At 42.8% G+C, this 13,849-nt stretch overlaps 1 pseudogene; it reads left to right on the top strand.

The window, feature by feature from the left end:
• Positions 1–10,243: 10,243 nt before the first annotated feature.
• On the top strand, positions 10,244–10,361 carry LOC124551556 (annotated as a pseudogene).
• The last annotated feature ends 3,488 nt before the right edge of the window (positions 10,362–13,849 follow it).

The raw sequence follows: 13,849 nt of genomic DNA, 5'->3' as shown, positions 1-13,849 counted from the left end.
CCCAAATCGTCTACTCAGACCGAGCTTAACGATTTGGTTAGGGATCTGGGCTTAACGAAAGAAAAAGCCGAAATGCTGGGCTCTAGATCAAAAGAAAAGAACTTATTGGCAGTTGGAACCAGCATATACATTTACAGAAAGAGAGAGCAGCAATTTTCCAAGTTTTTTCAACAAGAAGGTGATTTAGTGTACTGCTCAGACATTTTCGGTCTGATGAATGAGTTTGGTATTGAATACAAAAAGGAAGACTGGACACTGTTTATTGATTCATCCAAAACTAGTTTAAAGGCTATTTTATTACACAATGGTAACACGTATGCATCTATGCCTGTTGGACATTCTGTACATATGAAAGAAATCTATGAAAACTTAGAAATAGTGTTAAATGAAATAGGCTATTCTGCTCATGGTTAGTTCTTAGGACATGAAAAAGACCCAGAATATGTTGCTATTATAGCTAAAATGTTAAAGAAGTTTAAAGCTTTAGGATGTTCATTGATCCTGAAAGTTCACTTTCTGAACAGTCACCTTGATTACTTCGCGGACAGTACGCGAGATGTTAGTGAGGATCAAAGAGAGCGTTTTTACCAGGACATTAAAGTGATGGAAAAACGCTACCAAGGCCGCTGGAAGACCAACGTGATGGGGGACTACTGCTGGTCACTTCACTGAGAAGTTCAGCAAACGACTCGTCGTAGAAAAAGCTACACAAGAAGCTTCAAAGAAAAAAGAGAAAGGAAATACAAACCAATTCCAACTGACTCTATTAACTCATATCATTGTTTCAAGTAGCTTACTGTAAATACAAATCATCCGTATGTTGTAACAAAGCGTAACATTAATTTCTACGTTTACCCTATAGCATAGGATTTTTATACTATATAATAAAAAGCATAGTGCTCGAAAACTATGGATGATACAAAACAACTAAGGCAAGATATGGATTCAGCTTTTAAAAATCTATGAAGATAAGCTACTAAAGTAAAAAAGTTTTTTTAAAAAAAAATTTCGTTCGCCTGTGTAATTTCCCGAACTACAGGAGCGACCCTATTATTTAAAAAAAATCATAACTTGGAAACTAATAGCTATAAAAAAATTTTGGTTTGTTGTAAGACGTTTACCAGCTCTCAAAGCTTTTTTCACTTCCTCCGTTGTTGCAGATTTGGCTTGGAGTGTATCAAAATGGCGACAGAGCAGGAGGTAAGCGCAGTGTGTCGTCTTGTGTGTAGGATCCAATCTGTGACAACTGTCTTGTGGAAACATACCGAGGCCAGCGTCAGACGGTATTACCCTCAAAAACAGTCATAATGAGGTGGTTCGAAACCTTTAAACAGACGGGCTGTGTCGTGGTTGTTCTATCGCACTGGTCTCGCACCCTTCCGATGTCACTCCCTTGGACTTCTTTTTCTGGCCTTATGTCATGGATCGCACGTACACAACGCCCTTAACATCGCTACCCATCGTAGCCGGATCAATGAAGTAGTCAGAACTGTTGATGTTGCAATGCTGACTCACAGAACTCGAATAGCGCCTTGATATTCTGCGAGCAGTAAATGGGACACACACTGAAATTTTGGTACAACAGAAAAAAAAACTTTGAGAGCTGCTAAGCATTTAACAACAAATCACGATGCCGCATATCCAATAGTATCCAAACTATAGCTCTTTGAAGTGTTTGCGGGCATTCGCGGACGGCCTGTAAATGCTTTCAGCTACAGTGGATTTTTCGTGTGCTCAGCTTGTGATAATCCACGTAAGAAATAAGCACTATTTAAATCCACAAACGCCAAGAACTACGATAATCTTCAGACCATCAGAACAAAGGGTTCATGAATCTTAAGTTGCTGTGCACTGCATTACACAGGGTTATGGAAATTTAGAGATTGCGGTAATATCGGGTACACAAGGCGTTATAGGGCAGCACAGGGCTGTACATTGTATTCAGGTGATTCATACGAAGAGGTTTCCGATATGATTACGGCTGCACAACGGGAGTTAATGGACTCTTGAACGTGGAATGGTTGTTGGAGCTAGATGCATGGGACATTCCGTTAGGGAATTCGATATCTCGGGATCCAATGCCAAGAGAGTGCCGAGAATATCAGTTTTCAGGCCCTATCTCTCGCCACGAACTACGCAGTGGCTCACGGCCATCACTTCACGACCAATAGCAGCGTATTTGCAAAGAGTGGTCAGTGCTAACAGACAAGCAACACTGCGTGAAATAACCGCAGAAATCAATCCGTTAGGACAGTGCGGCGAAATTTGACGTTAATGAGCTACGGCAAAAGAAGACCGACCCGTGTGCCTTTGGTAATAGGACAACATCCCCCTTCTGGGTTGGTGACCATATCGATCGAACGCTAGCCGATTAGGAAACACTGGCATGGGCAGATGAGTCCTGATTTCAGTCTGTGGTGTCACCGCCAGGCACCACACTTGCTAGGTGGTAGCTTTAAATCGGCCGCGGTCCAGTAGTACATGTCGGACCCGCGTGTCGCCACTGTCAGTGATAGCAGACCGAGCGCCACCACACGGTAGGTCTAGAGAGACGTACTAGCACTCGCCCCAGTTGTACAGCCGACGTTCATACCAATGGTTCACTGACAAATACGCTCTCATTTGCCGAGACGATAGTTAGCATAGCCTTCAGCTAAGTCAATTGCTACGATCTAGCAAGGCGCCATTTATCATTTGCTATGTATCTAATGAAGCATGTACAGTAACAAGACCAATGTTCACCAATTGTGGATTAAAGTTAAGTATTCCAGCAGCTACGTACTTTTCTTTATAGCATTCATTACGTATCCTGTTTCAGACCTCACGCCAGCCTGCGTGAGTTTAAGCGCGTGCCTTTCGGTTACCCGTCACTGTGGATTGGCTGTCTTGCCAGTCCACAACACAGTCAATAAGCGTTGATGGTAGAATTGGAGTGTGGCGCAGACCGCACGAACCCATGGACCCATGTTGGCAACAAGGTATTGTGCTAGCACGTGGTGTCTCCACAAAGGTGTGGGCTGTGTTTACAGGGAATGCAATGGGTCTTCTCGTTCAACTGACCAGATCATTGACTGTAAATATTAAGCTACTTGGAGACCATTTCATGACAAACCGCCATGTCAGTGGGCTACAATTGTTCAGGATAAGTTCGAAGAACATTCTGGTCAATTCGAGTGAACGATATAGCCACCAAGATCAACCGACGTGTATCCAATCTAATCTTTGCTGGTCATAATCGAAAGGGCTGTTGGTGCACAACATCCTGCACCAGCAACAGTTTCGCAGTTATGAACGGTTAGAGAGCCAGTATGGCTCAATACTTTTGCAGGGGACTTGTAACGACTTGTTGGACCCATGGCCCGTCGAGTTGCTGCGCTACTCCGGGAAAAAAAGAGGTCCGACACAGTAATAGGTGGTGTCCTATGACTTTGATAACCTCAGTGTAGGTTTTAGGCGCTCGTATTCACTGACCAAACTTCATTAAGAAAACTGCCATAGGGCACTGCATTTATTTGCAGAATTACGTCCTCACACATCATAATCCAATATTAAATATTACACAAATATATGTACACACACACACACACACACATAGAGGCTTACAAATTGACGAGATATGCCAGTTGCGTCGTGATGCCTCCAGCATCTTGTCCCCGGCGAACAATCTTTCGTTATGAAATAGATAATAAGCTGCCAAAATTTTTCAGTCCCGTTTATGATATTCTCATCCCAAGAACAATTCAAGTTATTTTATAGAGCTCTTCTTTGCCTTTTGATAATTTACCGCCTGAGCGTAACATGATCTGCAAAATAACTCCTATCCGTTGGAGGTTGTGTTGTTAAATGTAATTATTGCGTCACTGCTCACTGCGCTCTCTCTCTCTGTCCGCCCCCCGGTAGCTGAATGGTCAGCGTGACAGATTGTCAACCCTCTGGGCCCGTGTTCGATTCCTCGCTGGGTCGAGGAATCTTCTCCGCCCAGGGACCGGGTGTTGTGCTGTCCTCAACATCATCTTATCATCCTCATGGACTACAGGTCGTCGGAGTGGCGTCAAATTGAGAGACCGGCACCCGGCGAATCGTCTGCCCGACGGGGTGCCCTAGCCATACGGTTAAATTTAAAAAAAAAAACTCTCAGTCTTAGTGTGTGTGTGTGTGTGTGTGTGTGTGTGTGTGTGTGTTTACACGTCTTATGTCCATCTAGTAATTATAAAGAAACATGTAGCGTTAATTAATTGAGGTTACTGTCCGAGAAGATATATTTACTTCCTTGAGCGTACCATATAAGGAGGAAAGATGAAATTTTTCCACTCTGTAGCATAAGAGCTTCCCAAGAACAGCACCAGCAAAGAGAAGCGATGTCGTTTGATAAGTCAATGAAACATGTCAAACTTTCGTATGCATGGACGTTATTAGTACAAATATGTGCCAACCACAGCACCTTAAATGGCCAAGCAACGTAATTCTTGATACCCACATATTCAGCATTTCTAGTAGCTGGTTTGTAAATAAAAAGAAGGCTACTGGCAAATGAAAAAATGGTTCAAATGGCTCTAAGCACTATGGGACTTAACATCTGAGGTTATCAGTCCTCTAGACTTAGAAGTACTTAAACCTAACTAACCTAAGGTTATCACGCACATTAATGCCCGAGGCAGGATTCGAACCTGCGACTGTTGCAGCAGCGCGGTTCTGGACTGAAGCGCCTAGAACCGCTCGCTCACAGCGGCCTGTGGCAAATAAGATGAGTACCTTTTACAGATGAAACATCTTTGTTATTGTTGTTAGTCTTCAATCCGAAGATTGCTTCGCAGATTTCTATTTGGTTTCTTTTACTGCTCGCTCAGTGTTTGGATTGAATAACCTCGAGAAGAAACCTCAACCCTGTCTCACTCGCTTCACAAGTACTGCTTATTTTACTGTTTCATCGGACATACATAGTGCTTCGCGGGGAACAATTTGTTTATTCCCAATTTTAAATACGTAGTCAATAATAATGGCCTTTTCTTTAATCTGTTTTCAAAACATACAGCGTCATTCGTAATTCTTATTAGAGACTTCTAGGCATTGAAGAAGAGACATAATAGAAAAAGTTTTCACGACAAACGGATGTACAGAAATGTATCCTTCGGATGCAAAATAAGTTTGAGGGTTGGCTCATTATCAAGTCCTCCCCTTCAGTATACGAGGTCTGTTCAAGAACTTCCGGAACATGAGTAATTAAGCGCCAATGGCGAGTTGGAGCGAAATGCGGTTGGCATACCTGTACATGCCTGTGTTTAATGTGTAACTGACGAAAGTTTAATTGTTTTACGATTGTTAGCGTTCAGGGCTGTATTGAGGAGAACGTTGTGTCGCATAGTTTGCGAATTGCTCGATGGCAGAGTTAGAGGAGCAACGCGTCTGCATGTAATTTCGCGTGAAACTGAAGTAAACCTTTACACAGACACCTCAAACGATGGGGGAAACCTACGGTGACGAGTCCTTAAGCCGTACTCGGTGTTAAGAATGGTTCACATGGTTTGAAAATGGCCGGACGGAAGTTAAAGACGACCTTCGTTCAGGACGTCCTTCGACATCTACCGACAACGCTCATGTGAGGAAAGTCAACGAAACTGCGCGTGCCAATCGAACACTGACTGTCCAAGAGGCTGCAGAAGGACGTAAAATGAATCACGTCATAAAATCCTGACACAGCATCTTCAGATGCATCGTGTTGCCGACAAGTTGGTCCATGGCTGATGAGTCAAGACTAAAAAGACCTTCGCCTCGCAATTTGTGAACACCTATTGGATCGCACAAATATGAACGAGATGTTCCTTAAGAGCTGCTGAGACGTGGGTCTATGGTTACGATGTTGAGACGAAGATTCAAGCTCCAGATTGGGTCCAGAAAGGTTCTCCAAGACCAAAAGCAGCTCGTCAGGTCAGGTCTGACGTCAGAGTCATGCTCATAGTCTCCTTTGAAGGGTTAGTTCATCACGAATTCGTGTCACAGGGACAAACTATTAATCGGCGGAACTATCGGGACGTGTTGCGAAGCCTGCGAGAAAATGTGAGAAGGAAACGGCCTGAAATGTGGCGAAGCAATTCACAGCTCTTGCATCACGATAATGCACCCGCACATTCATATCTGTTGGTGCGTGACTATTGCACAAGAAACGACATCACTGTGCTGTATCGTCCTCCGAACTCCTCAGATGTGGCGGCTGCGGACTTTTTTTATGTCCAAAGTTGAAAACTCCGTTGAAAGGACGAAGATTTGCAACAGTAGACGAGATAAAAAAAAATTCGCAAGACGGCGCTTCGCGCAATCCAGCAAAAGCGTACCAAGACTGCTTCCGGAAGTGGAAATGGCGCTGGGAGCTGTGTCTTAATTGTGGAGGAGAGCATTTCGAAGGACACCATGCTCAGTAAGTGAAAGGTATTTGTAAAAAAAATTTGTGGACAAAGCTCTTGAATTATCTGAACAGACCTCGTACGCTCACAAAGTGAGAAGAGGGCGCTGTCTTCAGTCCATACTGTAATTATGACGTCACATACCATTTCTGTCCGACTACATCAAAGGCTGCAAGAAACTGGTACGTTCGAAACTAGGACTCTTGACTCAGATGCTCCACGGATAAGCGGTACTCCAGACTTTGAACAGGACGTCCTCCGTCATGTAGAAAACAACCCGCTGACGAGTACACTCATTGACCATTCTAGGCCATGGGCTCCTGAGGAGCTCACAGTCAAGAGCTCATTGTCTCTGCTGCGCACGACCCATGAAGCGTGTAAGGCAGCAACGTAAAGTCACGTACTGCGAAACGTAGAGGCACTGCATAATCTTTATTTATGTTACTAAGTTTGTGTTGGGGACGGCATTCCGTGCAGTAATGTTACAGTAGCTCTAATGCTACCATTGTGTAATGGCTAGCATTCCTACCTAGTAAGCAAGGAAATATGGGTTCAACTCCTGGCCGCGCCCTATATTTTAATTCATTTCTTCATCTCCCACCGTTATCGTGGATAAAGGTGAGACTCAGATTTCTCGAGGAAAATTTTGCTTATAATTCATAATCCGATGTGGGGGTACTTCGGGGTATGTGCCACTGTTCCATAACTGTAACCAGTAACGCCATCTGTCTGTTTTCTTTTTTTTTTTTGTCATCAGTCTACTGACTGGTTTGATGCGGCCCGCCACAAATTCCTTTCCTGTGCTAACCTCTTCATCTCAAAGTAGCACTTGCAACCTACGTCCTCAATTATTTGCTTGACGTATTCCAATCTCTGTCTTCCTCTACAGTTTTTGCCCTCTACAGCTCCCTCTAGTCCATGGAAGTCATTCCCTCATGTCTTAACAGATGTCCTATCATCCTGTCCCTTCTCCTTATCAGTGTTTTCCACTTATTCCTTTCCTCTCCGATTCTGCGTAGAACTTCCTCATTCCTTACCTTATCAGTCCACCTAATTTTCAACATTCGTCTATAGCACCACATCTCAAATGCTTCGATTCTCTTTTGTTCCGGTTTTCCCACAGTCCATGTTTCACTACCATACAATGCTGTACTCCAGACGTACATCCTCAGATATTTCTTCCTCAAATTAAGGCCGGTATTTGATATTAGTAGACTTCTCTTGGCCAGAAATGCCTTTTTTGCCATAGCGAGTCTGCTTTTGATGTCCTCCTTGCTCCGTCCGTCATTGGTTATTTTACTGCCCAGGTAGCAGAATTCCTTAACTTCATTGTCTTCGTGACCATCAATCCTGATGTTAAGTTTCTCGCTGTTCTCATTTCTACTTCTTCTCATTACCTTCGTCTTTCTCCGATTTACTCTCAAACCATACTGTGTATTCATTAGACTGTTCATTCCGTTCAGCAGATCATTTAATTCTTCTTCACTTTCACTCAGGATAGCAATGTCATCAGCGAATCGTATCACTGATATCCTTTCAACTTGTATTTTAATTCCACTCCTGAATCTTTCTTTGATTTCCATCATTGCTTCCTCGATGTACAGATTGAAGAGTAGGGGCGAAAGGCTGCAGCCTTGTCTTACACCCTTCTTAATACGAGCACTTGATTCTTGATCGTCCACTGTTATTATTCCCTCTTGGTTGTTGTACATATTGTATATGACCCGTCTCTCCCTACAGCTTACCCCTACTTTTTCAGAATCTCGAACAGCTTGCACCATTTTATACTGTCGAACGCTTTTTCCAGGTCGACAAATCCTATGAAAGTGTCTTGATTTTTCTTTAGCGCTGCTTCCAATATTGGCCGTAACGTCAGAATTGCCTCTCTTCCCTTTACTTTTCCTAAAGCCAAACTGATCGTCACCTAGCGCATTTTCAATTTTCTTTTCCAGTCTTCTGTATATTATTCTTGTAAGCAGCATCGATGCATGAGCTGTTAAGCTGATTGTGCAATAATTCTCGCACTTGTTAGCTCTTGCCGTCTTCGGAATTGTGTGGATGATGCTTTTCCGAAAGTCAGATGGTATATCGCCAGACTCATATATTCTACACACCAACGTGAATAGTCGTTTTGTTGTCACTTCCTCCAATGATTTTAGAAATTCTGATGGAATGTTATCTATCCCTTCTGCCTTATTTGACCGTAAGTCCTCCAAAGCTCTTTTAAATTCCGATTCTAATACTGGATTCCCTATCTCTTCTAAATCGACTCCTGTTTCTTCTTCTATCACATCAGACAAATCTTCACCCTCATAGAGGCTTTCAATGTATTCTTTCCACCTATCTGCTCTCTCCTCTGCATTTAACAGTGGAATTCCCGTTGCACTCTTAATGTTACCACCATTGCTTTTAATGTCACCAAAGGTTGTTTTGACTTTCCTGTATGCTGAGTCTGTCCTTCCGACAATCATATCTTTTTAGATGTCTTCACATTTTTCCTGCAGCCATTTCGTCTTAGCTTCCCTGCACTTCCTATTTATTTCATTCCTCAGCGACTTGTATTTCTGTATTCCTGATTTTCCCGGAACATGTTTGTTCTTCCCCCTTTCATCAATCAGCTGAAGTATTTCTTCTGTTACCCATGGTTTCTTCACAGCTACCTTCTTTGTACCTATGTTTTTCTTCCCAACTTCTGTGATGGCCCTTTTTAGAGATGTCCATTCCTCTTCAACTATACTGCCTACTGCGCTATTCCTTATTGCTGTATCTACAGCGTTAGAGAACTTCAAACGTATCTCGTCATTCCTTAGTAGTTCCGTATCCCACTTCTTTGCGTATAGATTCTTCCTGACTAATGTCTTGAACTTTAGCCTACTCTTCATCACTTCTATATTGCGATCTAAGTCTATATCTGCTTCTGGGTACGCCTTACAATCCAGTATCTGATTTCGGAATCTCTGTCTGACCATGATATAATTTAATTGAAATCTTCCCGTATCTCCCGGCCTTTTCCAAGTATACTTCCTCCTCTTGCGATTCTTGAACAGGGTATTCGCTATTACCAGCTGAAACTTGTTACAGAACTCAATTAGTCTTTCTCCTCTTTCATTCCTTGGCCCAAGCCCATATTCTCCTGTAACCTTTTCTTCTACTCCTTCCCCTACAACTGCATTCCAGTCGCCCATGACTATTAGATTTTCGTCCCCATTTACATACTGCATTACCATTTTAATATCCTCATACACTTTCTCTATCTGTTCATCTTCAGCTTGCGACGTCGGCATGTATACCCGAACTATCGTTGTCGGTGTTGGTCTGCTGTCGATTCTGATTAGAACAACCTGGTCACTGAACTGTTCACAGTAACACACCCTCTGCCCTACCTTCCTATTCATAACGAATCCTACACCTGTTATACCATTTTCTGTTGCTGTTGATATTACCCGATACTCCTTTGACCAGAAATCCATGTCTTCCTTCCAGTTCACTTCACTGACCCCTACTATATCTAGAGTGAGCCTTTGCATTTCCCTTTTCAGATTTTCTAGTTTCCCTACCACGTTCAAGCTTCTGACATTCCACGCCCCAACTCGTAGAACGTTATCCTTTCGTAGATTATTCAATCTTTTTCTCATGGTAACCTCCCCCTTGGCAGTCCCCTCCCGGAGGGAGGGCATTTGCAGATAATGTTATTTGTGTAATCAGTTATTTCAGAAATTAAACTGTACTGAAATGTAGAACCGTTGTTAACAAGAAACAAAAGTATGTGAAATATTAGTGTCCTTATATGAGAGCTACTCTATTTATGCAGAACCTTTTTTTGTCGTAATAACTTTGGGAGTATTGCCAACGGCCTTGCCGCAGTGGTAACACCGGTTCCCGTCAGATCACGAAAGTTAAGCGCTGTCGGGCTGGGCTAGCAGTTGGATGGGCGACCAACCGGCCTGCCGAGCGCTGTTGACAAGCGGGGTGCACTTAGCCCTGGTGAGGCAAACTGAGGAGCTACTTGTCTCAGAAGCAGAGGCTCAGGTCTCGTAAACTGACATACGGCCGAGAGAGCGGTGTGCTGGCCACATGCACCTCCATATCCGCATCCAGTGACGCCTGTGGAATGAGGATGACACAGCGGCCGGTCGGTACTGTTGGGCCTTCCAAGGCCAGTTCGGAAATAGTTTAGTTTTATTATTAGTTTGATAGTAGCCTGTGGCAGTCAGTTGTTTGTGGCAATGGCGTGTACTCTGTGCTACTGTGAGTCTTATGTGATGACCGACGAAATACATCTGAAGGAATATTTATAACGTGACTCAATATACTACAAGAAGAGATGTGCCCATCAGCAATAGTTAACATTACATGGCCGTAAAGGAAATGAAGGAAGGATATGGAAATTATGTATCTGCTACTGAACAGCTGGATCATAGCGACAATCTAGTTGAGTGATATTTACTTGTACTAGTTCTCACGAACAGTTTGTGTTCACATTCTGAAATTATTGAATTAAAATGAACGTAAACAGCTGATTTCTTTTCTGAACTAGTTCCACAACCTTCCGTCACAAATTATTTGGGCATTGGAGTATAAAGATTTATAACGATTGTGCTCTTTCGGCCATTGCAGTAAACCATTCAGTTCAGTAAACACAGTATTTTATCTCTATAAGTTGTTATTTTGATTAATCCTTGAATGAATTCAAACATATGTATATGGCGCTGTGAATGATCACTCCAGTTGTCACGTTACTAGATTATTACGTGATCAAGTAATGAAGTGTCACACATCGTTATCTACTTTGTATCAACATTGCATTTGTCACAGCGATATGATTTCCCTTTTTTAAAAAAAAAAATCTTATGGGACTTAACTTCTAAGGTCATCAGTCCCTAAGCTTACACACTACTGAACCTAAATTATCCTAAGGGCAAACTCACACACCCATGCCCGAGGGAGGACTCGAACCTCCGCCGGGAGCAGCCGCGCAGTCCACGACTTCAGCGCCGAGACCGCTCGGCTAATACCGCGCGGCTATGATTTCATTCTAATTAGGAACTGTCAGTACGAGAACATAAAAGTGGCATAGTATTACCGAGCTTCCTCAAGTTTAGTTATAACTCGGTGTCAGATAGTCCGTCTTCACGGTCATATTTTTAATAAATTTCCATCTTTCGTAGTAAATCCCAACCAAGTGATAAAAGCGAGACGTTTGGAAGTCGTCGATTCTTCAGATTTACATTTCCGGGCATTGGTTCCTTATTATTACATTAGGCTGGTGCGTAACCTCGTAGCCTTTTTCCGTAAGTTTAATAAACAAAACATGTAGACATTATTCATCAAAAATATATTCTCCTTCACTCCTTAGAACAGTCTACCAATGCTGGGGTAATTTCAGGTTACTCGGCTGCAGAGATCACGTGGTTTTGAGGCGAAGAACTCGTCCAGCCATGTTCGGAACGGATTTTCATCCGGAAAGGAAGTTCCTTGAAGGTTGTTCGACAGAGACCGGAAAAGCTGAAAATCGGATGGCGCAAGATCAGGTGAGTAAGGCGGCTGCGCAATGAGTTCCCATGCCAACTCTTGTATAGTGTTTTTTGCCGATCTAGCAGAATTCGGGCGCGAGTGGAGTACATCAATCCACGCAGTCTTGCTGGTCGTCGTTCTTCATTTACGTTTGCAAGACGCCTCAGTTTCTGACAGTATTTGTCAGCAGTGACGGTTAACCTGGAGGAAGCAATTCGTAGTACACCACATCATCATTGTTCCACGAGACGCATACGCTTCCCCATTGCATGCAAATGTCGCATAATGGTAAAATGATCATAGTTCGTCACATTTGTCAGTTCTAGAGTACACTGACGTGGGTGACTGCGGATAAATGCGTTTAAATGACCTCCACCAAAACCTGTAGTTCTTCCTGAGCGTGCAGAATCAGTATTGGAAAAACGATCCTCATCCTCATGAAAACAAGAAAACCATTTCCTTACCGTTCTCTGTCCAGTGGAAAGGCTACCTCCGCTGCCTTCATCCCCCTACTGAACTCAAACAGATGAACCTATCGGATTTCTCCACTTGGTTTCCCATCCTCTACCGACCACAACTCCACTCAGTATACCCAAATGACAACGTGTAAACTCAGATACCAACAGCGAACAACAAATGAAAACGTTAATCAATAAAAAAAGAACTGATAGGAGCCGGAATACCAACACGTGAAACAAAAACGCTACAAACTTATGCACCAACCTAATAATTAGACAGTTCTAGAACGTCTGCAAGCTTTTAATAGGACTTGTGAAACTGCACGTGTAATATAGACGCTGTTTGGTGCCACTTGTCGCATCTCTACATCTACATCTACATGGATACTCTGCAAATCACATTTAAGTGCCTGGCAGAGCGTTTCATCGAACCAGCTTCACAATTCTCTATTATTCCAATCTCGTATAGCGCGCGGAAAGAACGAACACCTATATCTTTCCGTACGAGCTCTGATTTCCCTTATTTTATCGTGGTGATCGTTACTACCTATGCAGGTCGGTGTCAATAAAATATTTTCACATTCGGAGGAGAAAGTTAGTGATCCTCGCAACGAACAACGTCTTTCTTTTAATGATGTCCAGCCCAAATCCTGTATCATTTCTGTGAGACTCTTTCCCATATTTCGCGATAATACAAAACGTGCTGCCCTTCTTTGAACTTTTTCGATGTACTCCGTCAGTCCTATCTGGTAAGGATCCCACACCGCGCATCAGTATTCTGAAAGAGGACGGACAAGCGTAGTGTAGGCAGTCTCCTTAGTAGGTCTGTTACATTTTCTAAGTGTCCTGCCAATAAAACGCAGTCTTTGGTTAGCCTTCCCCACAACACTGTCTATGAGTTCTTTCCAGTTTAAGTTGTTCGTAGTTGTAATACTAGGTATTAAGTTCAATTTACGGCTTTTGGATTATACTGATATATCGTGTAATCGATGCTTAACAAGTTCTTTTTAGCACTAATGAGGATGACCTCACACTTTTAGTTATTTAGGGTCAACTGCCACTTTTCGTACCATTCAGATATTTTTTCTGAATCGTTTTTCAGTTTGTTTTTATCTTTTGATGACTTTATTAGTTGATAATCCACAGCGTCATCTGCAAACAACAGAATACGGCTGCTCAGATTGTTGCCCAAATCGTTTATATTGATAAGGAAAAGCAAAGGGCCTATAACAATACCTTTGGGAACGCCTGAAATCACTTCTGTTTTACTCGATAACTTTCCGTCAGTTACTACGAACTGTGGCCTCTCTGGCATTAAATCACAAATCCAGTCACATAACTGAGACGATATTCCATAAGCATTCAATTTCACTACAAGCCGTTTGTGTTGTAAGTGTCAAAAGCCTTTCGGAAATCCAGAAATACGGAATCGATCTGAAATCCCTTGTCAATAGCGCTCAGCACTTCATGTGAATAAAG

Source organism: Schistocerca americana, chromosome 9 (assembly GCF_021461395.2).
Source record: "Schistocerca americana isolate TAMUIC-IGC-003095 chromosome 9, iqSchAmer2.1, whole genome shotgun sequence".
Lineage (NCBI taxonomy): Eukaryota > Metazoa > Arthropoda > Insecta > Orthoptera > Acrididae > Schistocerca > Schistocerca americana.
The sequence above is the reverse complement of the archived record's forward strand: the minus strand, read 5'-3'. Positions and strand labels throughout refer to the sequence as shown.